Here is a 25,513-nt window from a genome sequence, read left to right as displayed (position 1 = left end):
GTCTTGGTGCGGGCAGCACGGCAAGCTTACCAGGTTCTGGGCTTTTGCTGTGCCCCTGGCCCTGATGAAGCACTATGTATGTTCTCTCGTTCAGTCCTCATAGTGACACTGTGTCTTGGGGTCATTAGCTCCGTTTTGCAGATGAGAAAACTGAGCTTCAGAGAGGGGTAGAGACTCCCCCGAAGATTCACTGCTGCTGACTACTGAAGCTGGCCTGGGGCAAAGCTCTTTCTCTATGTTATGTTATAGGTTTATCCACTGCTAATAATTCCAAGTCCTTTGAGTCTGAGAAGGGCTTCGTCCTTAGTTTCACAGGGGGCTTGGCTCAATTTCTCCGTACAGGGGATGATGGAAATTTTCTGTCATTCCCCTGAGAACATATGAAAGGAAGAATTCATGGGACATTCATGTGTGGATAGCATTATCTGTCATTCGTTTTGGTTACGAGTTGTTTGCGTCAAGCCTGGTTTGCGTTTTTTTGTTTTTGTTTTTTGCTTGCCCTTTAACGCTAGGATATCCACCTGACTCATTATCTGGTTATGACTAGGAACACACATACCGGTGGTGAGTATGGCCACAGATTAGTGGGTACCGCTGCTTGGCTACCTTAAATGCCTTTGGCTTGTAAATAGAACTCAGTATAGGCATTGTTATGGGCTTATCTTGCACCTGTGGTTTTAGGCTCTTAAACAGTTTCTTCTCTTGTAAAGTTTATTCAACGTTAATTGATTCATCAAGTATTTATTGAGGACCTATTATGTGCTAGTCATTGCGCTAGGCATTGGGAATATTTACACATGTTGTAGGTAATATATACACATATTCAGTGTAACTAGCAAGGCCTTGGGAGTTAGTGGCAGACAGACTTCTTGTGTCACCCTCTTCTTCTCAGAGTCCTTGCTTTGTTCATTCATTCAACAAACATCGAATGCCCGTTATAGCCGATGCACAGCGTGCATTTTAGAATAGACACCCAGATACTCCCACAGTTTTGTTCTTAGTTGGAGGTAGACACTTAGATGTTAATTACGATCTTGTGTGATAAACCTTATGAAGCCGGGAAGAAGGTGTAGCGAGTTTGGGAAAGCTTTCTGGAGCAGGTGATGCCTAAGCTGGGTTTTGGAGGGCAGTAGCTGTTAGCCTCCAGGGAAAGGGCATTTGCAGGAGAAGGGGCTGCAGGAGGAAAGGTGTGGGGTGAAGAATGGCCCGTTTGCATGTGCGGGAGAGCCCCTAGGAGATTGGTGTTCCTGCAGAGGAGCACGACAAGGCAGGAGTGGGGACAAGGCAGGAGTGGGGATGAGGCTGGAGCCGTTGCATGCATTATCTATAATTTTCACAACTTCCCTCTGTGGCATATTCTGTTATCTCTGTTTAGTAGGTGAGGAAACAGAGGCTGAAGAAGGTTGGGTGACATGCTCACAGTCAGCCAGAGAGTGACTTAAGGTGCTTTTGTACTTGAATGTAGGCCTAATCAGGTGCCTGCAGGGGCAGGTTGGGAAGGCCAGGCTTGCTGGCTAAGAGGCTTGTTCCTTCTCCATTGATCTTTCAAGGGTAATACCCTGTTGAATCTTCTTCCTTCTACATGCATCATGTAGGTCTGTGTTGAAGGCCTCTTGTAAGGGTTGTTCTGGTTTTTGCCCTCCTTTTCATTCAGAGACTCAGTAGTCCAGAAATCTTCAAAGGAAACCTTTATGTGCCGAACTTTGTGGCAAGGGAGGTGAAGAACCTTCATGCCCCTTCTCACAAGTTCCAGGTTCACTTAGCAGCCTAAGCATTACCTGTGAATGTTTAGTCTGGAGAAACCCTTGGGTACGGGAGAGGGAGCAAAATCAATCTGGGCTGGAAGAATCTGGAACAGGTGGGTCTTGAGCTGTTCCTTTAAGAATGAGTATGATCAGGAAGGTGGATGACTCATAGATGACCTCTAAGATTATTCTGTCTCTCCCCATGAAGAAAGGGACACCTTTGTCCTATTCTTCCCGTCTCCCAAGCTAATTAGTTTCTGGCTTGGGCTTGGCTCTTGGGTCGAAGGCAGTATCCATTCAAGCATTCAAATAAAGTTTATTGAAAAGTAATCAACGGAGAGCTCAGAGACAAGAATGAATTAGAAGGGGGCAGTTCCAGAGCTAAGGAAACACGAGGATGCAGACATCATCGTGGAAAAGTTAATAAAGGAACAAAGTAGTATACACGGAAAACTGAATTGTTAGAGAGGGAAGGCTGAAGGAGGATCACAGTGCATGCTGAGAAAAATGATAAGGAAATTAATCAGACAAAAGTCAGAGCTCTAAAGGTTACACAGAGGCGATCCCTCAGAATGGTGACTGAGGCATCTGAGAGATACATGTCACTTCTGTTCACGTTCCATTGACCAAAACGTGGCAACCATGCCTGGCTGCAAAGGAGGCTGGAAGAATGTCTCCAGCGGGGGAGCTGGGCACCCTCTTAAAACTCAGGTCGGGGGCGGGGTGCTTGGCTGGCTCAGTCGGTAGAGCATGTGACTCTTGATCTCAGGGCTGTGTTCAAGCCCCATGTTGGACGTAGAGCCTACTTAAAAAAAAAAAAAAAAAAGAAAAAGAAAAAAACCCAAAAACTCAGGAAGAGGAGGAAAATGGATATTGGGAGCAATTCGCCTATGCCACAGAGCAAAAGTCCTGTTGGCCTCAGGCTCGATCAGCAGCAGCAGAAGAGAACATGGAGAAGAAGAAATATTTACAGGGTTCTGAGGGAAAGGCAGCATGACTGAAGACTTTTGCACTGACGTACATCACTCTACAAGGATAAGGCAGGTAGCCATTTTCATGCATGCAAGAACAAAGGGAATAGGGCCTACGTGAGCTCTTCTCGGGAAAACCTACCTGATCATGAGAAGGATGAATCAAAAGTGGGCTTAGGAAGGCATGGTTAAGGGTCATTTGGTGAGCTCTTAACCTACTCAAATAGAAGCTAAGCAAGAATGTGAGAAGTAACAAGAATGTAAGTGAAGAGGAAAGTGTATGTGCTAGCTTTCCCGCTCTCATACTGTCTAAAGAGAAAAAGTTATGGGTGGGAAGCCTGGATGGCTTAGCCGGTTGAGCGGCTGACTCTTGATTTTGGCTCAGGTCATGATCCCAGGGTTGTGGGATTGAGCCCCTTGTCAGGCTCCAGGCTGAGAAGGTTGCAATTCTCCCGCCCCTACCTCTCTCCCTCTCTGCCCCTCCCCACTCTCTCTCTCTCTCTCTCTCTCTCTCTCAAATAATAATAAAAAAGTCATGACTCTAACCAGTCAACTCATTGTTTTCTTAAACTTGGAGGGATCTTTTTTTTGTTTATTTATTTATTCTGAGAGAGAGAGAGAGAGAGAGAGAGAGAGAGAGAGAAGGGAGAGAAAGCGAGTGAGGGAGGCCACTTTGTGAGGGTGATGGAGAGAGAATCCCAAGCAGCCTTCTTGCTGTCAGCACAGAGCCGGACACAGCACTCCAACCCCTGACCCTGAGATCGTGACCTGAGCTGAAATCAAGGGTCAGACACGCAACCGACGGAGCCACCCAGGCGCCCCAAACTTGGTGGAATCTTTGGGGAAATAATATCTATTTGGGGGGGAGAAACATTTATTAAAAGTCTGGCATTTAGGAAATTTTACTTTTCCGTGGAATGGGAAGAAAAGAAAAGAAAAATAAAAAACAGCTGCTTTATTAAGTAGTTCCACCCATCCTTGTTTCATCCATGCCTTCTTTCATCCTCCACACGTCCATCTACATGTAAAGGTAGAGACAGGTGAAGAATGATATTAATCTTTTTTTTTTTTTCTGGATGGAGGGATCTTGGGTGGCTTTTAGCTCTTTATAATTTTGTGTTAGGCTATTAAAAGGTATTTTTTTTAAGTTTCTTAAATTTTTTTTTTTAATGTTTATTTTTAAGAGAGAGAGAGAGACAGAGTGAGAGCAGGGTAGGGACAGAGAGAGAGGGAGACACAGAATCCGAGGCAGGCTTCAGGCTCTGAGCTGTCAGCTGTCAGATCATGACCTGAGCCAAAGTCGGACACTTAACCAGTTGAGCCACCCAGGCGCCCCTTAAGTTTATTTATTTATTTTTGTCAGTGCAGAGCCAGGTGCAGGGCTCTATGTCATGAACCATGAGATCATGACCTGAGCCGAAATTGAGAGTCAGATGTCTAACCAACTAAGCCACCCAGGTACCCCCTAAAAAAGGTATTGTTAGATGCTGATGCTCAGGGTGTGGAGAGCAGGTGGGAGACACAATAGGTGAATCAGACATTGTCTTTTCATGGGGAAGCTGGTGAGTCAGTTGCATGAATGCTGAACTCTGAGCAGAATGAGACACTGTAAACCGGATGACCCACGGGGCGGTGGGGCCCAGAGGACGAAGGGGAAGGTTTCACGAAGGAGACGGAGTTTGAACTGGACGGTGGAAGAATGACAAGAGTTCTGATAGGTCAAGGATGGGCAAAGGGCATGCCTAGCAGGGGCGGGGGCACAGGCTTGGAGGAGTGAAGGCAGGCCATGTCTGGGTAGCTGTGAGGCATTTGTGGTGGTTCGGGAACAAAGGATGGACGGAAGAGTAGCCACTGTTCATGAAGCGTGCACGGTGTGCCATGTGTGACACACAGCATCTCCCAGTTTCCCAGCAACCCTATAGGATGGTTATAATTATCCCTACCGTACGGATGAGGAAACTGAGGTTAAGAGATTTATTGGCCCAAAGTTGCACAGTGCGAGACGGTGGCTTGGACCCCCGTGCTGCCTGGGCTCCAGAGCCCACGATTTTTCCACTGTGCTGGGATTTGTAGTGCACAGAAGACCCGAGCGGCCACCGTTGTGAGACATAAATTATAAAAAGACAAGCAAATGGAAACAATATTTTGATAGGTCAAGACTCGCCAGGTAACTATACTTCATGTATTTGCATACATCTAGACTTATGAAATACAAATCTATCTCACAGGTAAAACAGGTGAAGAAAAAAGCCTAAACTGTGGTCCAGACTCTGCCATCTGGCAGCTGTGTAGCCTCAGGCTACCTAATCCATAAAAGGGGATAATCATTGTGGGGCTGCCTATCCCCAGATTGGTCTTTATGTTCAGATTAGATCATAGATGTGAAAAGATGGCAAAGTGTGAAAGAGCCACACAGAAGGGTTTGTTACTGCTGGCACACCCCTTGCCCCTGTGAGAACGTACAGACGTCTGTTAGGGCACCCACAGGTGTTCATAAAAACTCCCCCAGTCGTGGCCGTGCTCCCTGCAGACTTGCAACAACTTGGTCAACAGGCGAGAAGCTGTGCTCTCCTGACTCAGACTACCGGCTGGGGACTCTGATGGGAGGTAGTGGAGAGGGGGGCAGGCCGGTCCTCTGGGTCTCTCTCACTGCCGGGTGAGGGGAGGCTCCTGCCTGCCTTCCTGGTTGCTGGCAAAGTCTGGGCCAGAGTTGAGTCGGGACAGCTGTGAACAGCTTGGTGAGTTACACAGGGCCCAGGAGGGTGTTCCAGACGCGCCAGGCTACCGGAAGGAATGTTGGAGTGGCCAGGCGAGCAGGCCCCTGCCATGTCCGTCTGGTAGAGGCTTGTGGTCTGGAAAATGGACCGGAGGGACAGAGACATCAGGGACCTCTGGGGGGAGCAGTCTTTACTTTTCGGGAGTGCTGATGAGGACAAGGCCTTGGGGAAATTGGTCTCTCACACTACCCACGAGGAAGTGCCTGAGCACCGACCTAAGGTGGCCTGAGGTGACTTACATCTGCCCCAGGAAGTGTTGCGGTTGTTCCGGGGTCTGGGGTGGGGCCTGGCTTGCCACTCACCAGGCATCCGAAAGCCCCGTCTTGTGTGTTGTGTGTGGGGGTGATGGGTGGTTTTAGAGGGAGCTAAGCTGCTCCTTACTGCTAAAGAAACCAGTTCCTTCCTTTTCCTACTGGTCTCTCTGCTGAGCCGAGACAGGCCTTTGAGTCCAGCATTAGCTCAGGACGGGCCCCTCAGACTGCTGGCACCCACAGGAAAGAGAAGACCTTTCATCTCGTATGCTGTCCTGTGTTCTGTGGAGTTAGCTGGGTTAGACAGTGGACCCCTGGATGGCAGCAGGCTGACTGGCTTCGTGGCACAGCCCCCGGCCCAGCCCAGCACCCAGCCCCTCCCCACGCTCACCGTCTGCCCTCCGAGACCAGGATACAGATGCGCTCAGCCACCAGTGAGCGTGAGCAGGTGCCCCCTAGGTCAGGTCACAGTGTGGAGCACAGTGGGAGATTCAGGAGCCCGGGGTGGGGAGCACTCCGGGCTCTGGTGGACCCTTCTGCTCCACTGGATGGTCCCCACTCACTTCTGGCCTTAGACGTGAGACACAAGCCCCCTCACTTCTGGCCTTAGACGTGAGACACAAGCCACAAGATGAAACAGGGAATGTTCTCTGGGCTGACCTGTGGGAGCTGAGCCCTGATGGTGGGGAGGGGGAGTCAGGTTTAGGACCTCGCTCTTCTCTTATCCCATGGAGAACCAGGGTCCCGGGAGTTTGTCCCAGGTGAGAGGGAGAGCAGGCAGTGAGGGAGCTCTGACAAAAGCAGCTGGGCTGGACCTCCATTTATCCAAACAGACTGTCCGCACAGCCTTTGTCAACGGGAGGATGCTGGCCCCGGGCCTGAGCTGGGGGTGGTTAATGACAGCGTTGGGAATAAATCCCCAGAAGATGCTTCCTGCCAGAGGGCTTGTGGCGGTTCCTTTTTTGCTCTAGACAATGAACATTTTATTCTGGCTTATAAATCAAGAGGAGAGGAAAGATGAGGTAGGCAGGAGACAGATGAAAGGCACCTCCCAGGGACATGCTTCTGCACTTGGGAGAGTCCTACCCTTGTCTCCCAGACAGTCCAGGTAATGCCCCGGGGTGGGGGGATGGGGGCGTGCTGGAAGGCAACTCACTGGCTTCCCCATTACTATCTGCAGTGTCACCTTTCTCAGAAAGCCCTTATCATACTGTGGGGAGAAAAAAAAAACCCGCATGTTTTGCAGGCAGATGGACGCGGGTTTAATTCCAGATGTGCCACATCTTCGTTGCGCAAACTTGAGAACTCAACTTCTCTGACCCTCAGTTTTGTTTTGTTTTGTTTTTAAATTAAAAAAAATTTTTTTTTGTTTTGAGAGAGAGAGTGAGAGAGAGAGACAGTGCAAGCAGGAGAGGGGCAGAGAGAGAGGGAGACACAGAATCCGAAGCAGGCTCCAGGCTCCGAGCTGTCAGCACGGAATCCGATGTGGGGCTCGAACTCACAGACCGCGAGATCATGACCTGAGTTTAACCGACTGAGCCACCCAGGTGCCCCTCTGACCCTCAGTTTCTCATCTGCAGTGGGTATTTAAAAAAAATTTTTTTTAATGTTTATTTATTTTTGAGAGAGAGAGAGAGAGACAGAGACAGAGAGAGACAGAGAGAGAGAGAGAGAGCACGCACGAGCGGGGGAGGAGCAGAGAGACACAATTCAAAACAGGTTCCAGGCTCTGAGCTGTCAGCACAGAGCCTGATGCGGGGCTTGAACTCACAAACCACAAGATCATGACCTGAGCCAAAGCCAGGCGCTCAACCGGCTGAGCCACCCAGGCACCCCTTATCTGCAGTGGGTATTAATCAGTGCTACCTCGTAGCATGGGTGCGAGTCCTGTGTAGTGCTTAACCTAGCGCTGGCATACGATTAGTGATAAAAAATTGGTAGCTATTTAATGTGATAGTTATTTTCAGTTATTGGCCACCCGACGGGCCTGACACTCTGCTAGGCACTGTGGATATGAGGCTACGTGTGTTCCAGCCTCTCCCTGGAGGAGCTTCTGTCTAGGAGAAGAGGCGGGCATGTGGATTCAGGGCACAGATGAACGGGAGCAAGAGACAGGGAGGGGCGGGGTCAGAGAAGAAGAGGTGAGACCCCCGGGGAGCGGTTTGCCTGGGCACTTAGGGTGGAGTAGAAGGAAGTTCACAACCAAGAATTGGCATGGTATCCATTGATAAGGGAGGTCAGGAGCTGATAGTAAGGGACACTGGGGGATGAGCAGGGGAGCTCACAGGGCTTCTGCCTTCCGCTGGCATTCAAGTGCACACAGTTGAGGCTCAGGATGAAGTCTGCAGTCTTTTTCCAGCAGTTGGTGGACACGGACGGGGACCTAGCCAGGCTTGGCTCAGGGAGGGAGTGTTGAGATGGCACTTATCGCTACAGAGATCTCTCCAGACTCAGGGCCAGGATCAAGGGGGGACCTTCCCAGAGGGAGAAGGACGGATCACCAGACGGGAATTGCAAATATGGAACCCCTAACATGCAGACTCTGAGGGGGTGTGGACTGGAGGGGGCTTCACAAAACTTTGGCAGAGAACTGTTATCAAATCGGAACCCAGGGAGGTTGGGTGGGAGAGGTGACCTGTGAATTCCAGTGATCCCACGTGTAGTGCTAAATGTGACAAAAAAAGAACCACAGGACACCTCCTTAATATTTAAGGATTCACGTTTGTGATTTTAGTTTTTTTGCAAATGACTTGAAAACGCTGTGACACATACAAATTGGGTGAATCATAGGATGACATAAAAGGAAAATTATATTTGCTACAAGGATAGTATATGCCACCTAGCTGGTGATAAAAATAAACACAGCAGCTTTCATTCACTGGACTCTTCCCACGTGTACTTTTACAGGTATGTGATACTTAACAGGAACCCTTGTTAACTCCAGCTCATTCTCCCCAGCATGCCTGAGCCCCCCACCTCCCCCCCCAGCTGAATGTGACACTGGAGAAGCAGATCACTTCCTGACTGGTCCCTCTCTCATTCGTGACCATGATCCTTCAGTGGACTTGGGCGTTGTCAGGTCATCTTTCTCCGTTCCCTTCGTCCAGTGATTCTCAACTCTGGCTTCCGTTAGCATTACCTGGGGGAGATCATAAAAGGTATTGCTTTTATTTTCTTGGGTAATTCCACCCAGAAAGAATGAAATCCAAGTCTTTATGGAGATGACCTGGGCATCAGTATCCTTTTTAAAAGCTCTGTGGTTGGGGTCCCTGGGTGGCTCAGTTGGTTCAGCGACCGACTTCGGCTCAGGTCATGATCTCACAGTGTGTGAGTTCGAGCCCTGTGTCGGGCTCTGTGCTGACAGCTCAGAGCCTGGAATCTGTTTCGGATTCTGTGTCTCCCTCTCTTTCTCTGCCCCTTCCCCACTCGTGCTCTGTCTCAGAAATAAATAAACATTAAAAAATTTTTTAAAAAGCTCTGTTGTTGATTCCAATGGGCAGCCTTGGCTGAGAACCACTGCGATTCTCTAGGTGACTGTTCACAGCTTTTTCTCTGTCTTCAAACCTTTAACACCTCTTCTCCCATCCTTACTCTTAGTCAGAACCTTGGTTTCCACTTACCTGAGAAACTAATGGCAATCAGAGAACTTTCACACCTTCCCACCACCAAATTCCTCTTTCTGCCCGTTACCTTGGAGAATGACTTGTTTCTGCTCCTACATAAGACCAACCCCTCCACTTGTGTGCTGCATCCTGTTCCCTTTACTTAATTAAGGACATGACTCCAGCAATATTCCCTTCTCTTCCCAATGTTTCTCTCTTTCTGCTGGACCATTCCCATCTGCCCGCCCCATCTGTCTATCCCTGGCTGTTGTTCCTCCCACTGAAACCCACTCACGTGCATATTGCACACGTGCTTCTTCCCTTAACCTCATCTACTCCTCCCGCTGCTGTCTCCTTTTTTGTTCCTTGAAGGAATCATCTGCGCTTGCTCCCTGTAGTTCCTCTGCTCTCGTGATGTAAGCCCAGTCAAATCCATGTTTTGCCTCCATCACTCCACAAAAACCACACCTGTCAGGTTCACCAGTGACCTCCACATTGTCCATCCCAGTGGTCAAGTCTCAGCCCTTACCTTGATTTATCAGCAGCATTTGGTATGGTTGGTTATTCCATTTCCCTTAAAAAAGTACTTTCTCTGGGCTTCTGGAACACCACACCCTTTGGTTCCCCTCTTCTGTCACTGGCTTCTGCTCAGTCTCTTTTGTTAGCTCATCTTCACTTGTTCGCTTTGGAACGTGTCAGGGAGCAGCCCTTGGACTTGACTTCTTCTCTGTCTCCTTACTCCCTGGTGCTCTCCTACCATCCATATGTCAACGACCCTCTTTGTAGCTCCATCTCAGACCTTGACCCCCAAACACTGTACTCCTGTCTTCAGTCACCTATTCACCACATTTCCTGGGATGTCTAATAGACATCTCAATGATGACAAGTTCAAGACTGAACTTTTCCCTCCAAAGCAGCCATCCCCACTTCAGGGGGTGACAGCTTCATCTTCCAGTTGCTAGGGTTTCAAACTGTGGAGTCACTCTTGATTCTGATTTTCTCATGCTGGATCCAGGCTATCAGCAAACCACATCAGCTGCCCTTGCAAAGTAAATCAAGAAACCAACTCCTTGCTTGATCTACTAAATTCACCCTGGTCTGAGACCGATCAATCTCTAATTTAAAAAAAAAAAAAATTTTTTTTTTTTACATTTTATTTATTTTTGAGAAACAGTGAGACAAAGCGTGAGCAGGGGAGGGGCAGAGAGAGAAGGAGACACAGAATCTGAAGCAGGCTCCAGGCTCTGAGCAAGCAGACAGCACAGAGCCCGACGCGGGGCTTGAACCCACAAACTGTGAGATCATGACCTGAGCCGAAGTCGGACGCTCCACCGACTGAGCCACCCAGGCGCCCCATCAACCTCTAATTATTAAAAGAGCTTCCCAACTGGGCCTCCTTCTTACATTTTTGCTCCTGTGGTCTCCTCCAAACGTCAACTAGAGTGATGATGTTAAAAGGCATCATGTCATTTTCTGCTCAGAAACCAACAAGGGCTTCTCGTTTCACTCAGAGCCAGAGTTCTTAGAAGGGTCAACAGGGTTCTGCATGATCTGGTCCTCAGGTCCTCACAGACTTCAGCTCCTATAATTTTCTGCCCCTCCATTCTGTCTTGCTTCATGTCCCTTAAACAGAAAGCCCCTTTTTTCCTCAGAGCCTTTGCACTGCTCTTCTGCTCAGTTGGAACACCCTTCCTTCATACACTGAAGTTCATTGAGTTCCCCTTCTTTTCCTTCAGGTTTCTAATTAGATGTCACCTTATTTGAAAGGCCACTCTGACCACCGTATATAAATTAATCTGATACCAGCCTCCTCTCTCCTCCCCCCTGGTTCCCTCCCCTTTATCCTGCCTTGCTGTTCTTTAGTGGCACATATGGCCATCTGATTTATTTACCATGTCTCTTCTCACTAGGAAGTTGTTTCTACGAGGGCAGGGACTTTGTCTCTTTTGTCCATAATTATTTTTCTAGGACCCAGAGCAATGCCTCAGGAATAATGGGCACAATATGTAGGTGTTAGGTGAATTTAACTTCATCTTCACAACACCACTTCAAAATTAGTTGGAATAACCCACAATTTATAGATGAGGAAATTGAGGCTCAGAGCGGTTAAGTAACATTTTCAAAGTAACAGAGCTTGCTAGCACAGAACTGGGACTCACACTTTCTAAGTGACTGTGCCCTTAGATGCTCTCCCTGTTGAACCTGGCCTCCCCCCACCCCACATTCCACCTTGCCTCATTTTTTTCATATCTCATTGCAAGAGGGCAGCCCCACAGCCTGACAAAATCCCTGTGAAAATGCCCCATGTGTGACTGGAGGTGTGGGAGGCGCATAGGAAATGCACGTACAGTCTCTTATCTGCAATTTCCAAATCCAAACGTCTGGGAAAACCAAGTTTAACCCATTTGGTGGTGAAACCTGTCTGGACTAATGTGAGGCTATTCATAAATCTTTATTTAACCTACTTAGAATAAGCATTCATTTGTTTTGCTGCAGAAACATGAATCCGCATTATTATGAGGAGCTGCCCTGCCCTTGCTGTGGGTGTTACGCAGTATATAGTTTAGGGAATGCAGCACTTTTCCAAAATATGAAGCATTCTGAATTCCAACACTTATCTGGCCTCCAAAGATTCCTGATAAGTGATTGTGAACTATAGTTAATGCTTTCCTAAATGTCTGGCCTTGGAAACTCTGTGGAAAACAAGTTTGTTGTTGTTTTTTTCTTTCTTTCCCTGGTAACTAAGATTTCTTTTAAGGATCTTTCCAAGAACAAGCTCAGTTTTAAGACCTAATTAAGATCAGGCACAGCAGGCCAAGCTGAGTCGGGCATGCGTGAGATGCCTTCCTGAAACAGAGGGAATGAATAAAAGTCTACCTACTGAAGAGTGAGACCACCCCTCCCCAACATTTTTGTTGTTGCTGGTTCTCACAGTGCTGGCAGGCTAGGAGTAGACCTCCTTTTCCTTGGTCACAAGACCTCTCTGCATAAACTTAACAGCCCAAGAGAAAAGACCTATAGATAATGATATTTAGCGTTCTTACTCTCAGCCCTCCGGTGGTAAGAGTTTTGTCTATGTAAGTGGAGCTTCCGGTCCCTTTAGTGTCTTACTTGTAAATTTAAAAAGACCACTGAGGATCACCAGACATTGAGAAAAGCTCAAAACCTAAATCACAGAAACCAAAAGAGACGAACAACGACCACATAAAAAGAAACTCGCAAGACATAGAGACAGAGCAGGAAGAGAAGCCGATTTTACCAAAACCGTTAAGTACTGGTGTCCGTGAAGATAGCACAGTGATAACATAAAGACAGGTGTGCAACAAAAGGAATATTCAGAGACTAACAAAGAACTCTTGGAAATTAAAAGTATGACAGAAATCAATGAGTCAGTAGACTATTTGGAATACAAAGTTGAAGAGATCTTGGAGAAAGGCTAGAAACCAAAAAAAAAAAAAAAAAAAAAAAAAAAAAAAATTAAAAAGGGCTATGGAATGAAAAGTAAGAAAGGATCATTCGGAGAAGTTCAACATCTGAATAGGAGGACATAAAAAGGAGAATAGAGACAACAGAGAGAAAGAGTTATGGAAGAAATAATACAAGGAAAACTCTGAGACCTGAGGAACATAGGCTTCTAGATGAAAAAACTCGCTTGAGAGCCTAGTGCTGTGAATGAAAAAAGACATGCATCAAAGCACGTCATTGTGGAAAAAAAAAACCCCACATAAACCAGAAGCAAAGCTTGAAGACACAAGCAAAAAAAAAATCCCAAAGTAATTACATATAAGAATAGAAATCTTACAAATAAGAATAAGAAATAGAATAAAAATAAGAATAAGAATACATATAAGAAATAGATTCTACGGCAACACTAGAAGCTGGAAGGCAATGAATGGAGCTGTACCTTTAAGGTTCTGAGAGGGATTTATATCCTACTGAGCATTTATAGTCAGGCAAATTATTAATCAAATGTGAGGGAGGAATAATGGCATTTCAGATGTGAGAAAACTCAATTCTTTTACCTCCCATACATCCTTTCTGAGGAAGCTACTCTAGATGTGTTCCTTCAAGATTAGGAGGTATTTAAGACAGGAGAAATGGAGTCTTCCTTTAAGCTCAGAGAGCAACCAGTTCAAGTTGGAGTAGGAGGACAGAAGATTCCAGAAGGGAGAGCATCAAGAAAAAAAAAAACAAAGAAGTTGGAAAGTTGAGGACTGAATTAGTGATAGGTACACAGAAGATTAAACAAATAAACAGACAATAATGGCCTCCAGAAATGACAGCTGAGGAATGTACACGAAAGAAATGAATCATAACACACCACAGAGCCTGGCTGTGAACAGTCATTTATCTGGCCATGATAATATATCTCCTAGTGTTGACTTAATAAAAAATGGTATAACTGTATTAGAAGAGGTAGACGAGGTACATGGGATGGTGGTAAAAGCAAGCTAAATTCTCATTTTTTGTAGTCGGAAGTAATGAATAATATCTAGCATTGACAGAAAATGCCATATAAGCATGCTATTTAGATATATACTGAGCTCACTCTAGAATTAGGTAAAAGAGCTGAAAGTCATAGTGTTTGGGTGGCAAAGATTACGGGGCTGGGGGGCTGGGGGAGGGCCTGAAATCATGTATGGGTATCGCTCTGACACTAAAATAGGCTCAAGCGTCTCCATGTATATCCACACCGGCAGCTCAAATAGGCACGGTCAGAACTGAGGGATTGTTTGCTGTCGGCGTGTTAACAACAAGAATGAATGGGTGTTTTGCACATGGCAGTGGCAGAGGACCTTCCTTTTTCTGATTCTTTGAAAAGGAATTCTTTACGCATTTTCTTTTCTTGTCAGAACCCGTGTATTCAGTGCTCAACTCATGTTTAATTTCAGCTTTTGATGAGAGAGCTTGGGGAGGCAGGCCGGCGTGTGGAATTCTGTCTTGGTCACTTACCAGCTTTGGGCCCGGCCTAGTTCCTTCAGCCCTTTTCCTCCTCTGAAAATGGAGAAAACGGGCATCTGGGGCACTCCGTCAGTTGAGCATCCGACTTCAGTTCAGGTCATGATTTTGTGGCTCACGGGTTCAAGCCCCCGCGTCGGGCTCTGTGCTGACAGCTCGGAGCCTGGAGCCTGCTTTGGTTTCTCTGTCTCCCTCTCTCTCTGCCCCTCCCCCACTTACCCTCTGTCTCTCTTTCTCTCTCTCCAAAATAAATAAGACCATTAAAAAAAAAAATAAAATGGAGAAAACACTCCTTGCCTCAGGGTTGTGTGAGGAATAAATGAATAAATTAGTATATTAAGTGCTTGGCACGTAGCAGTTGCTAAAAACATTTAAATAAAAAAAAAAAAATAGAGGACTATTGTGGTTAACCCTTGGTCTAGTACAGGAGCCCTATAATGTCGGGTCCGGGCCCCACAGATGAACCATCCAGAAGAAACAAGAGCTCGGGAGGGAAGGAGAAGGCAGAAATACACCAGGAAGTCTTCTGATTTTAGCAGAAAGTCTTCTTGCGTTTTGGGTGCCGTGTCTTCTGATCTGACCGCAGAACTCAGCAAATGGGTTGAGACCCAGATCCTGGAAAGTTTTATGTGTGTGGATCAATCAAAGCTCTTAGCTAATTTAGCTTCCATATCCAAACAATTGGAACGGTCGCTCGGTCGCTCGCTTTCCAGATAATGTGGAATAATGGATGGAGGGTTCACAGGGTTATCTTTTACTCCAGGGCTCCTGTGTGCCTTATGATGATCATGCATTTAAGCCAGGGACTTGGGCCCGGCCTACCCCTGGGACAGGCTGACCCATTCTCTGACTCAGAACCAAGCCCATTAGTAACGATCCTTGCCTGGAGGATGCTGGGCCATGAAATTCTTAAGATGTATGTTCTTGGCTCATTTTATGAACTTCTTTGGTTCTCGGTGGGCTCTCTAAATCCTGGTTTATGGTCTGTGGTCAGCGGCCACACGTACGTCTGAAAGGAAACACCTGCATGCGGCATAAGGGAGTCAGCGAGGCCAAGGCAGCGTCTCATTTCTCTGCTTTCTTCCTTAGAATCATCTTCTGAGGCTTCCGGGCTGACCGAGGGCATTGGCTGAGGAGCTGCCAGGGGCTGTAAGGTCGGGGAACAGCGCAGGCAGGAGTGAGGGCAGGGAGCGATAGAGCAGAGAAGAGGCCTCTAGCACGAGGAAGTTTTGGAGGCAAACTTTGGCTGGTTAGGCCGAGGGACAAAAGCAGTGAAACCAAATCTAGATATTAAGCCAGTGATTCATGTGGGATTTGAGCAGGGAGCAGGGAGCGGAAGACACACAGATTACAGTGGGGCATGAATTCAATGTATTAACACTGTGAGGAAGCACAGGCGTATACAGGTGGCTCGAGGGACATGGGGACTCTGGCCAGCTGAATGGATCACACTGGTAGGGTGATAGGAGTTAGTATGAGCCACTTAATAGAAAAGGCTTCAAATAGAAAAAGCTCTTGTTATTACTGTTGTAATTGTTTATTTCTCATGTTTCTGCTAAGAACAAGTTGTACTTGCAGTCTAAGACTGGCCCATCTAGTTGCCTCATCTATCAGAAACCTAGTTGTAAACTTGGGAAGGAAGTTGGGGAAAAAAAAGGCTTTGAGTAGCCACAATGGATGGCCAAAGCCCAACTACAAAGCCATGCACTGGGTGATGCTGGGAGAGCCCCTCTGCTCTCAGTCATGGCCCTGAAAGACTTCAGTGAGCCGGAGTCAGCTGGGACCCCAGAGCCTATCTAAACCTAGCTCTTCAGGGGTTTATGGAGGGGATTCGGGGGATGCTTATAGGAAGAAAAAGTAGGAAGTATAGATGAGCTTTGCAGTCTCTTGAACGTCACCAAGCGTCTGCTCTCTCTGGACCTGTACAGTTTCTTGTCTGCCTCTCTCTGGGCCTCTGCCCTGCTCTCTTTGTGGGCCAGCTTCCTCTCCTTCTGCAGGGCCCCACAGCCCCATCACTTGGTCTTGTGCATGGCATTCACTTCTTCTAGCCCTACGATCCACCATGAGCTGACTGTAGTCTTTGGTCATCGTTGCAACTTTGAAAGTACTGATTGGTCCAGCACCCTTATGGGTGAGTTGCTTTTGAGTCAAAGTTCTACCCTGTGTCCATCCGGAGACTGCCCAGGTGTGAGTGTGGGTTGGGTAGCAGGAAGACCTGGCAGAATGACTTGAGCATTTGAATAGTACTGGAGGTCTGCAAGCCATCTGACAAAAGATTTCAGTAGCATTAGTGGAGCCCCACATTCCCTCATCAGTCGGCAGATTGCCGTGACTGGGGTGCAGGTACATGGGGTGGAGAGGCAGGGGGTGCTGATCAGCTGGGAAGGGGCACGAGACTAGGCTTCTCAGGGTCTTTGCCTAGGTCACAGGGCCACAGAAATCCAGGAAGTCTGTTTGGACAGATGATGGGGTGAACTATCCCTGTCTTGGTGAAGGTTTGGCCTGGAGCAAAAGGCGGGGTAAGGGAGTCTAGCTAGAGATGGGGAGGGGGGCCTCCCTCCTGGGAAGAGGGCAGGTGAGTCAGCAGCCCCAGAGTCCACCAGCCCTGGGAGCACCTTGCTTTTGTTCCCTGGGGAAGGCTCATTACCAGCAGGCTCCCAGGTGGCCACCAGCTCAGCTGCGGTTTGCAGGTAGAGATCTCGTCCCAGCCTGACCCAGTCTCCCCACGGAGACTTTGGCTCCTGCTGTTTTGTCAGCATTAATTACAGACAGCAGCAAAGTGCCCAACTGCTGCAAGTGACTTTTTCTTTTTCCATGTCAGCTGATGCCTTTGTCCTTTGCTCTGCTCTGCCCTGAACCTTTGTGGGACCTTGACATTTCCACCCCCTCAATGGCTCATTTCATCTTCACTTTCATCTGATGATGAAACTTCCTATCAGTGTCTGAAGTCTCATGGGGATGACTGTTGTTTCTCATGGCATCTCAGGGTCTCTTCCCCCTGGACACCATGCTTGTGTGTTACCACTCGTCTCTGTCCCTCAGGGGGTTTCCCACCTTTTGCTCCTTACCGTTCTCACTCAGGTACCCCCTCCCCAGGCTTGATTAGGGGAGTGCATTTAATCAGTAGGTCTTATCTTCTATTTGGGCTAAGCTGAATGTGAACATGAAAAGTGAGAATCACACGGCTGGCACTCCACTCTCATTTCCACTGCCAGTGTTACCCGTGGTGAGCCAGGATGTGGGTGAGGGAGGGGCCAGGCGGCCCTGGGGAAGGAGCAGCGGAGGAATGGGCACCCTTCTCCATGGCTGAGAGCGGCTTATATGGCACAGAAGTCCTGGAGGCAGCATTCCAAGATGAGACATTTGGAAACTCTTTGACCGGGCCTTTAAGGAAATAACCTTGGATTTCCCCAAAGATTTACTTTTAAGCACTCTTTGTAATTACCATAAAAACATTGGAGATGGCCAGCCTTTGGGGGTGGGGTAACATTTATAGCCACATAGGTGCAAGTTATATCACTGTTACAATGGGGCTGCAGGAGAACGCTGATGACACAGAACCAAGTCATGCCTAGCTTTATTGCAGCTTTGTGAAAGATCTGGATAACCAAATAAAACCAGGAAGAGTGTGTTATCTGTAGTTATCTTGGGTGGAGAGGAATAGGTAATTTTTTTCCTTCTGTTGACTTAATTATATTTTCTGAAGTTTCTAGATTAAACATAACTTTCTTTGATCCTGGGAAAAAAAACAATTACTTTAAAAACATGCTGTTCACCCAGACAGCTACAATAATATATGGACTGAAAATTTAGTTTCCGTTAAAAATGCTCTCAAAATAAATCGGGAATTGAATTCACATTCGTAACATTCCAAACAACATACTGTGGGTCAAAGGGAGACTGTGAGCAAGTTGGATGTGTTCGTTGATTGAAATCAGGTATCCATAAGCCTTATCTAAACATGAGACTTGGGGCCAGAACTGTACTTTTCTTTTTCTTGCTTTTCTTACTAATAATAGCAAGTAGCACAGGATTAAGTGACTGTGGTAGAATTTGCTTTGCTTCATCTAGAGCTCAGTGAAATTGCACAGCCCCCGAAGGGGTAGGTCTGGGTGAATAGATGGGGAGTTTGGGTCCTGGAGGTGCCTGGCTGTTTCAGGTGGGGCTGTAGTTCTGGAAGGGGCTCTGAGGTGTCACGAGTGACCAGGGCCAGGAGTGGGAGGAGGAAGGGGGCTAGCCCTCCTGCATGTGTTAACATATGCGCTTCTGGTGCTTTGTCGGCAACTTTTCTGTGTGTGCGTGTGTGCGTGCGTGTGTGTGTGTGTGTGTGTGTGTGTGTGTGTGTGTGTTTCCTCTGTAGGTGAGGGAGAGCCAATTGTGCAGAGCTCTGCGGCCAGCAGCCCACAGAGAAGCAGTGAGCCCCAGCTGAAATGAATTGGCCTCCTTGAGCGTGCCCACGCCCTGGTGCCCAGCCTCTGTCGCAGCAGTGAGGTAAGACCCCTTGAATCCCAGCTTGGGGACAGAGAGGGCAGAACGAGGTCTCCTCTTTGGAGGTGCTGGAAACCTCTCCCTCTAAAGCTCAAGGGAGAAGGAGCAGTTGTTTCTAGTATAAACCACCTGCTTCTACCTTAGCCCGTTGTGGGGCAAGGTCACTTGGTGGCTATAGAGGCTTTGATTTTTCTGAGGAGGGCTTTTGGAATCTTAACGGGGAGTTGTGTTTTTCTCAGTTGCTGGTGAAATTTGAACTCCAGAGGGGATGAATTTATCCTCCAGGTAAGACTGCATGGGATTCACGTGAATGACTTAACTTAGGGGGCACCTGCTCTGTTCTGCGAGGGAGCTTGAGCTCTTAGGATACTTTCTTTCTGTCTCAAACCCAAGGGAGACAGAATGACCAAAATGATGTGAGAAGGTTATTACAAAGCATTCCACTAAGCTCACTAAAAAATGACTAATTACCTAGATATGTTCTGATTGTAAAGGTAATATGTGCTCATAGGACATCTGGAGAAATACTGACATGGAAGAGAATAAAGCAGGCCTGAAATCCTACCCCTGCTGACAGTCCTTCAGATAATTTTCATTAAGGTTACTCCTTCAGTCCTTCAGTCCCCACGGCATGTTGCCGCCCCCTGCACGGAAGTAGAGAGGTGAGGCCGAAAGAACCCTTAATTAGGAGCCCGGAGAATTTGCTGCTAGTTTGGGCACTCTCAGAGAGCCGATTTTTAAATATTCAGGAGTTTTGCAAACTGCTTGTTAAAAACTGTTGACAGCTAGAGATTGGCCATGGTGGGGAAGTTTACACTGCCGAAGTTAGCCAGTTTTATAAACCAGGGCTTTTTGGTTTTGGAGATTCAGGTTACTTGCTCGTTCTACCCCCGCAGGCTGGGAGGCATGAAGCAAGTCACTGTCCTGTGCATCTTCCTTGTCCTTCCTCTCCTGCGGAGAGTACTGCTCAATGAGCATTAGCAGAATGGATGAACGGATGAGATTTCTGTTCTAATCATCCCATGAGGCGGTCGTGAGGCTCCCTGCCCGTGGGAGAGGGCTTAGGTGATTGGTAAACCTTTGGTTTCTCAGTGGAGAGAAGTCTGCTGGCCTTTCCCCACGCCTTGGCTCTCGCTTCTTGGGAAATCTGTGAATTACTGACACCCTTTTGTAAGGGGAGATAAAAACTCTCCATTTACTCATGGACATCTGGGGCATATTTCCTTCCTGGAAAAATCAAGGAGTCGGTCAAAGAAGTGTGAAAAGGAAGGCCCAGCACGGCTACATGTGAGAGCCAGGACTGAAATTAGAGCTTTTGACTCTTAAATTCTACAGGAGGGTATGAGGGGGGAGGAGGAGGAGGAGGAGCACTTCCTGCCAAATGTAAAATTGAAACAAAAGCCTCTTTCTTCAAGGCCCTGCTGTGGGCAGATTAGAGCTAATTAAATTAGCATAATGGAGCCCCAGCCTCTGCCCTTCTCCCTCTACTTTCCTGGAACCTTTGGGCTCCCTGACTCCCTGCCCGCACCCTGTGTATTCTGGGGAAGGGGATAGGGAGAAGGTGGGGCATCAATTAGGCACCAGTTCACTTTGTAGAATCGTAGTTCAGAGAATTAGAAAGGTGGGAAGGACTGGAGAGGCCATTTGGTCCGAAGCCCTCAGTTTAAGAAGCCAGGTCGCACAGCTGGTGACTGGCGGTGGGTGGCCAATGGGAAGGTACATGCTCCTCCTGGGGAGGCGGGGAACCAGGCTGGTGGGATGGGGCACGGCTCTGGAGGCCTCCTGATCACTGAGCCCTTGTGTGCCATGGCTAAGGGGACGTGGTGGATGGTCTCAGGGGCCGTCCCTGCTTCCACCTTTCTCAGACCCCTTCCCGTGCGTCTGCTGCCATAGCCTTCGTGCATGTGGGGCTTCTCTGGTGTGCTTGGAGTTAAGTCCCCTTCCTCATCAGGGTTTGGTTTTCCACTGAAACCACCTGGGCAGATGCTAGTCTGGGGGCTTACCCGTGTGTACGAGGGAGGGCAGGAAAGGGTCCGTGACGGCTCTAGGCACTGTGCTTGTACTCTTGTCTGTGGAATCTCATTTAGTTCTGCAGTGGCCTAACAGGATAATAGGTTTTTCCATTCCCACGAGGCAGACGTGGAAATGGAGTCTCTCGTGGAGATAAAGAGACTTGCCCAAGATTTCACAGCCCACAGGCAACAGAGATGTAAACTCAGCCTGCTTTGACTCCACAGCTCTAGCGGATGCTTTTCACAGCAAGTGCTCGCCTCCAGGAGAGGGCGTTTCTGGATGATGCTGATGAGGTTCCAACAGGCAGGGTCCCTTCCCTCGGGGTACATCATTCCATCTCTGAGGCTATGTGAGCAGCTGCAGCTGCGTGCTTGGGGCTTGACAAAAGGCCACACTGTTCCTTTCAGATACCAAGGACTCTTCATTCTACAGCAAGATAGCATCAGAGCTGGGAGCATCCATAGAATTCTTTAGCCTCGTCCCCTCACTTATGTGGTGGCCCCAGGTCTCTGAGTCATTTGGAAGCAGAGGCCCTCTCAGCCTCTGGGCTCCATGCGCTTTTGCCAGGCGAACATACTGAGGTGGATGTGCTCGGTTTTCCTCCATGTTTGGGTAAGTGATTATTCCTCTGGCAAGAGGGATTTACTTCAGTGTCATAGGTAGTTACCTAAAGCCGATTGGGTGCCTAGCCACATCTTATGGCCCGTTCGGTCGGGAGATCCTGGCTGGGCCTTGAGCGCACTGGTATGGCAAGGCACCAGGGGAGGAGCCCTCCTACATCGACACGGTACCCGACGTCTGTTAGCCCACAGCCATACACCATTTCCAAGAATTCTAAAGGGAGAAATTGTCTCAAGGGTCTGCGTGTCCCAGGGCTCCCAGACCCCCCCAAAATTGAGTCTTCGGTGCTCCCCCTGCTAACTGCGGAGCAAAGCAGCAAATGGTGGGCCAGAGTCTTGGGAAGATTCCTGCAGAAGGGTAGCGCTGAGGGGAGGAGGCAGAGTGGCCAGAGGGGGAGATCTGGGAAGGCACTGCTGAGTGGGACAGGCGTCTTTGTGGGGCTGGGGTTGAGGGAGGCGTGGCGTGTATAGTTCTGTAGATAATCAAGAATCTTTTTCCTTTGTGGCACCTGATCAGTTCCAGAGGCAGGAAAAACTCACTTCAGCAGGGCGCTCAGAACACGAGTCAGGGCTGAAAGAGGTCCTTGGAAAGCTGGTCGGTGGGCCTTCACATCTTCCATTTGAGGAAACGGAGGCCCAGAAAGGGGAAGAGCCTTGTCGGTGACACAGGTGGAGCTGGAGTCTGTGCTGAATGTCTGGCCAGGGTCTCTCACACCAAACCACTCTGGCTGCACGGAGAAGAATGTTCCCAGAGGCAGGTACAGCCCATTTCCTGCCTTGGCTTGTCTGGCCCCAAACCTGTGATGGGCGGGGTTTGGCTAGTGGAGGAATTTGTGGCAGTGGCCACCCAGAAGGCAGAGGGTGTCCTCTCCATGATGTCAAAGATCCCCTGGCATCTCTGTGATGCCAGCTCTTCATCCTCCTCTGTTGTCAACCTTCCTAGAGGTCTTGTTGAGGCCGAGGTGTATCATTTCTGGCTTCTTGCTGGAAGCTCCCCCACTGTCGGAACACCTCACCATACAGAGAAAAGTGCCCCAGCTTTGAGGCCATTTGAACTGGGTGTAAACCTCGCTTGACCATAGCTGCACGACTACCTGGCCTTTCTGACTCAGTTTCCTCATCTGTAAAACGAGTGAAGATTAATAATTATTTATGTCCTGCTCTTCCCACAAAGCAGATGCCTGTTAAATGGTACCTGTGATTTTCTCCCTGCAGCTCTATTGAATCCTAACAACAACGTGCACTTATTTAAACTGCACAACTTGGGGGCGCCTGGGTGGCTCAGTCGGTTGGGCGACCGACTTCGGCTCAGGTCATGATCTCGCAGTCCGTGAGTTCGAGCCCTGCATCGGGCTCTGTGCTGACAGCTCAGAGCCTGGAGTCTGTTTCAGATTCTGTGTCTCCCTCTCTCTCTGACCCTCCCCCGTTCATGCTCTGTCTCTCTCTCAAAAATAAATAAAACATAAAAAAAAAAAATTAAAAAAAAATAAACTGCACAACTTGATGAGTTTTGACACATGTTTACACTCATGAAATTCTCTGCACAGTCAAGTTAATGAGCATAATCATTAGCACTCAAAGTTTCCTCCTTCACCTTATCCTTCCCTTTTCCCCCTCTCTCTGTCCTGCCTCCCAGCCCCACGCAGCCCCTAATCTGCATTCTATCACTGCAGATTCGCCTGCGTTTTCTAGAACTTTAAGTAAATAGCATCATACAGCATGTGTTCTTCTTACACTCAGCATGATCGCTTTTAAGTTTTAATTTGTTTTAAGTTTTTATCTCAACTCCAGTTAGTAAACATACAGTGTAATGTTAGTTTCAGGTGTAGAATATAGTGATTCCTGACCTCCATACGCCACCCGGTGCTCATCACAGTCAGTGCCCTCCTTAATCATTTTGACATTCGTCCGCGTCGTGTGCGGAAGTGGTTCATGCCTTTATTGCCGAATAGTGTCCTGCTGTACGGAAAGACCACTGTCTGTTTATCCTTTTATCCATTAACAGACATTTGGGTTGTTGCCAATTTGGGGCCATTAAAATAAAGCCCCTGTAAGCATTTGTGAAAAAATGTCGTGGGGACCTCTGGATTCTTTTTCTTGCATCAGTACCTAAGAGTGCGATGGCTGGGCCACATGGTGGGTGTATGTTGAACCTTTTAAGAAGCTGCCAAATTGTTTCCTAGAGTGGCAGTGCCATTTTACATTGCCCCCCCCCCCCAGCACTACCTGAGAATACCTGGAATAAACTAAATGAAGGAGGCACTGGACCCTCGCTGTACTATCTTCGGCAAGGTGCTCCATTTCCTTGCCAACACTTGGTATGGGCAGCCTTTTTAATTTTAGCTATCCTGCTAGGTTTGCGGTGATATCTTGTCATTTTATTCGCATTTCCTTAAAGATCAATGGTGCTGATCATCTTTTCGTGTGCTTATTTGCCATCTGCCTGTTTCCTTTGGTGCAATGTCTGTGCAGAATCTTTTGTTCACTTAAAAAAAAATAGAATTTGTTTCTTTGTCTTCTTACGATTGAATCGAGCCCTTTGTCTGCTCTACAAACAAATCCTTTATTGGAGATGTTTGGAAATGTCTTTTCCAATTCCCAAGCTTGCATGTCGTGAGAGACTATGACATGTAAACTAATAATTACAATTCAGTTGAGTCCGTACAGGGAAGTGCAAAGGAAGATGAGCAATCTTAGGACAGGAAGTCAGGGAAGCTTCTAGAAGGTGAATGTATGTGAATTGGTTTGTAAAGGAAATTAAAAGTTAGCTAGGTGGAGGGAGGGCAGTCTGGGTGGAAGTTTGTACATGCAAAGGCATGGCCGTATTGAATGTCATGCTGCATGCAAAATTGTAAGTAATTTGATTGGACGACTGGGATTTTGGAGAAGGATGTGGGCTAGACTCCCAGTTGCCGGGGCTTATGGCCTGCGCGCTTCTATTTTTTTTTTTTTTTTAATGTTTTGTTTTGAAACAATTGTAGATTCACTAGGAGTTGCAAAGATAGTACAGAGAGGTCCAGTGCATCCTTCATTTAGTTTATTCCAGTGGCTTCATCTTACATGATTATAGCACGATATCAAAACCAGGAATGTGAGATTGGGACAATGTGTGTCATTTTCTCGCATGGGTGGATTAGCAGAGCCGCTCTTTCGATCAAGAGATGGGCTGTTCTCTCACCAGAAAGATCTCCCTCATGCCACCCTTTCACTGTCCCACTGCCTTGGCCCCCTCCCCTCTGTGCTTCCTCTCTATAATTTTGTCATTCTGAGAATGTTCTGTAAACAGAGATGGACAGTATGCAAACTTCTGAGACTGGCTTGTTTTCAGTCATCATAATACATTTCAGGCCCATCCAGGTAGTTGAATGTATCAGTAATTTGCTCTTTTTTTTTTTTTTTTTTTTTTTTTTTTCTGACTGGTATTCCATGGTATGGATGTACCAGTTTCACTATCGACCTTTGGAAGGACATTTTGGTTGTTTCCAGTTTTTGACTATTACAAATAAAGCTGCTGTGAACAATTTTGTGTAGGTTTTCGTGTAGGCATAAATTTTTGTTTTTCTGGGATAAGTGCCCAGCAGTGCAATTGCTGAGTTGTATGGTAAGTGTATTTTATTTATTTATTTATTTAAGAAACTGCCAAACTGTGACTGTACCATTTAACATTCCCACCAGCAGTGTAGGAGAGATCCACTTTCTCCACCTCCTTGTTGGTGTTTGGTAGGGTCATATTTTTATTTTAGCTCTTCTGATAGATAGGGGACGGTGTCTCCTTATGGTCTTAATTTGCATTTCTCTGATGGCTAGTTGTATGTCTCTTACCCTTTCTGCTCCTTAGGTCTGGCTGTGTGAATTTAGACCCCAGGCTATACTTTTTAAATGTAGGAAGGAGGGGCGCCTGGGTGGCTCAGTCGGTTAAGCTTGGGACTCTTGATTTCCACCTAGGTCATGATCTCATGGTTCATGAGATGGAGCCCTTACTGGGCTTTGTGCTGACAGCATGGTGCCTGCTTGGGATTCTCTCTCTCTCTGTCTCTCTCTCTGTCTCTCTCTCTCTGCCACTCCCTTCAAAATAAATAAATAAACT

General features: G+C 47.5%; 1 protein-coding gene across 5 annotated transcripts in view; it reads left to right on the top strand.

Annotated features, from left to right (window-relative positions):
* ST6GAL1 (ST6 beta-galactoside alpha-2,6-sialyltransferase 1) overlaps positions 1-25,513 on the top strand; it is a 119,191-nt gene that overhangs the window by 9,646 nt on the left and 84,032 nt on the right. For 3 of the 5 annotated variants that reach the window (XM_042955017.1, XM_042955012.1, XM_042955013.1), the window contains exon 2: positions 18,666-18,796. The exons of 1 other annotated variant lie outside the window; for it this stretch is intronic. The gene's annotated coding sequence lies outside the window, so the exon portion shown is untranslated. Of the gene's footprint in view, positions 1-18,665; positions 18,797-21,056; positions 22,185-25,513 lie in introns of those variants that run through there. One more of the 5 variants, XM_042955011.1, reaches the window with a different exon arrangement.

Source organism: Panthera leo, chromosome C2 (genome assembly GCF_018350215.1).
Source record: "Panthera leo isolate Ple1 chromosome C2, P.leo_Ple1_pat1.1, whole genome shotgun sequence".
Lineage (NCBI taxonomy): Eukaryota > Metazoa > Chordata > Mammalia > Carnivora > Felidae > Panthera > Panthera leo.
Note: the sequence above shows the minus strand (reverse complement) of the source record. Positions and strands in the feature narration are given on the sequence as shown.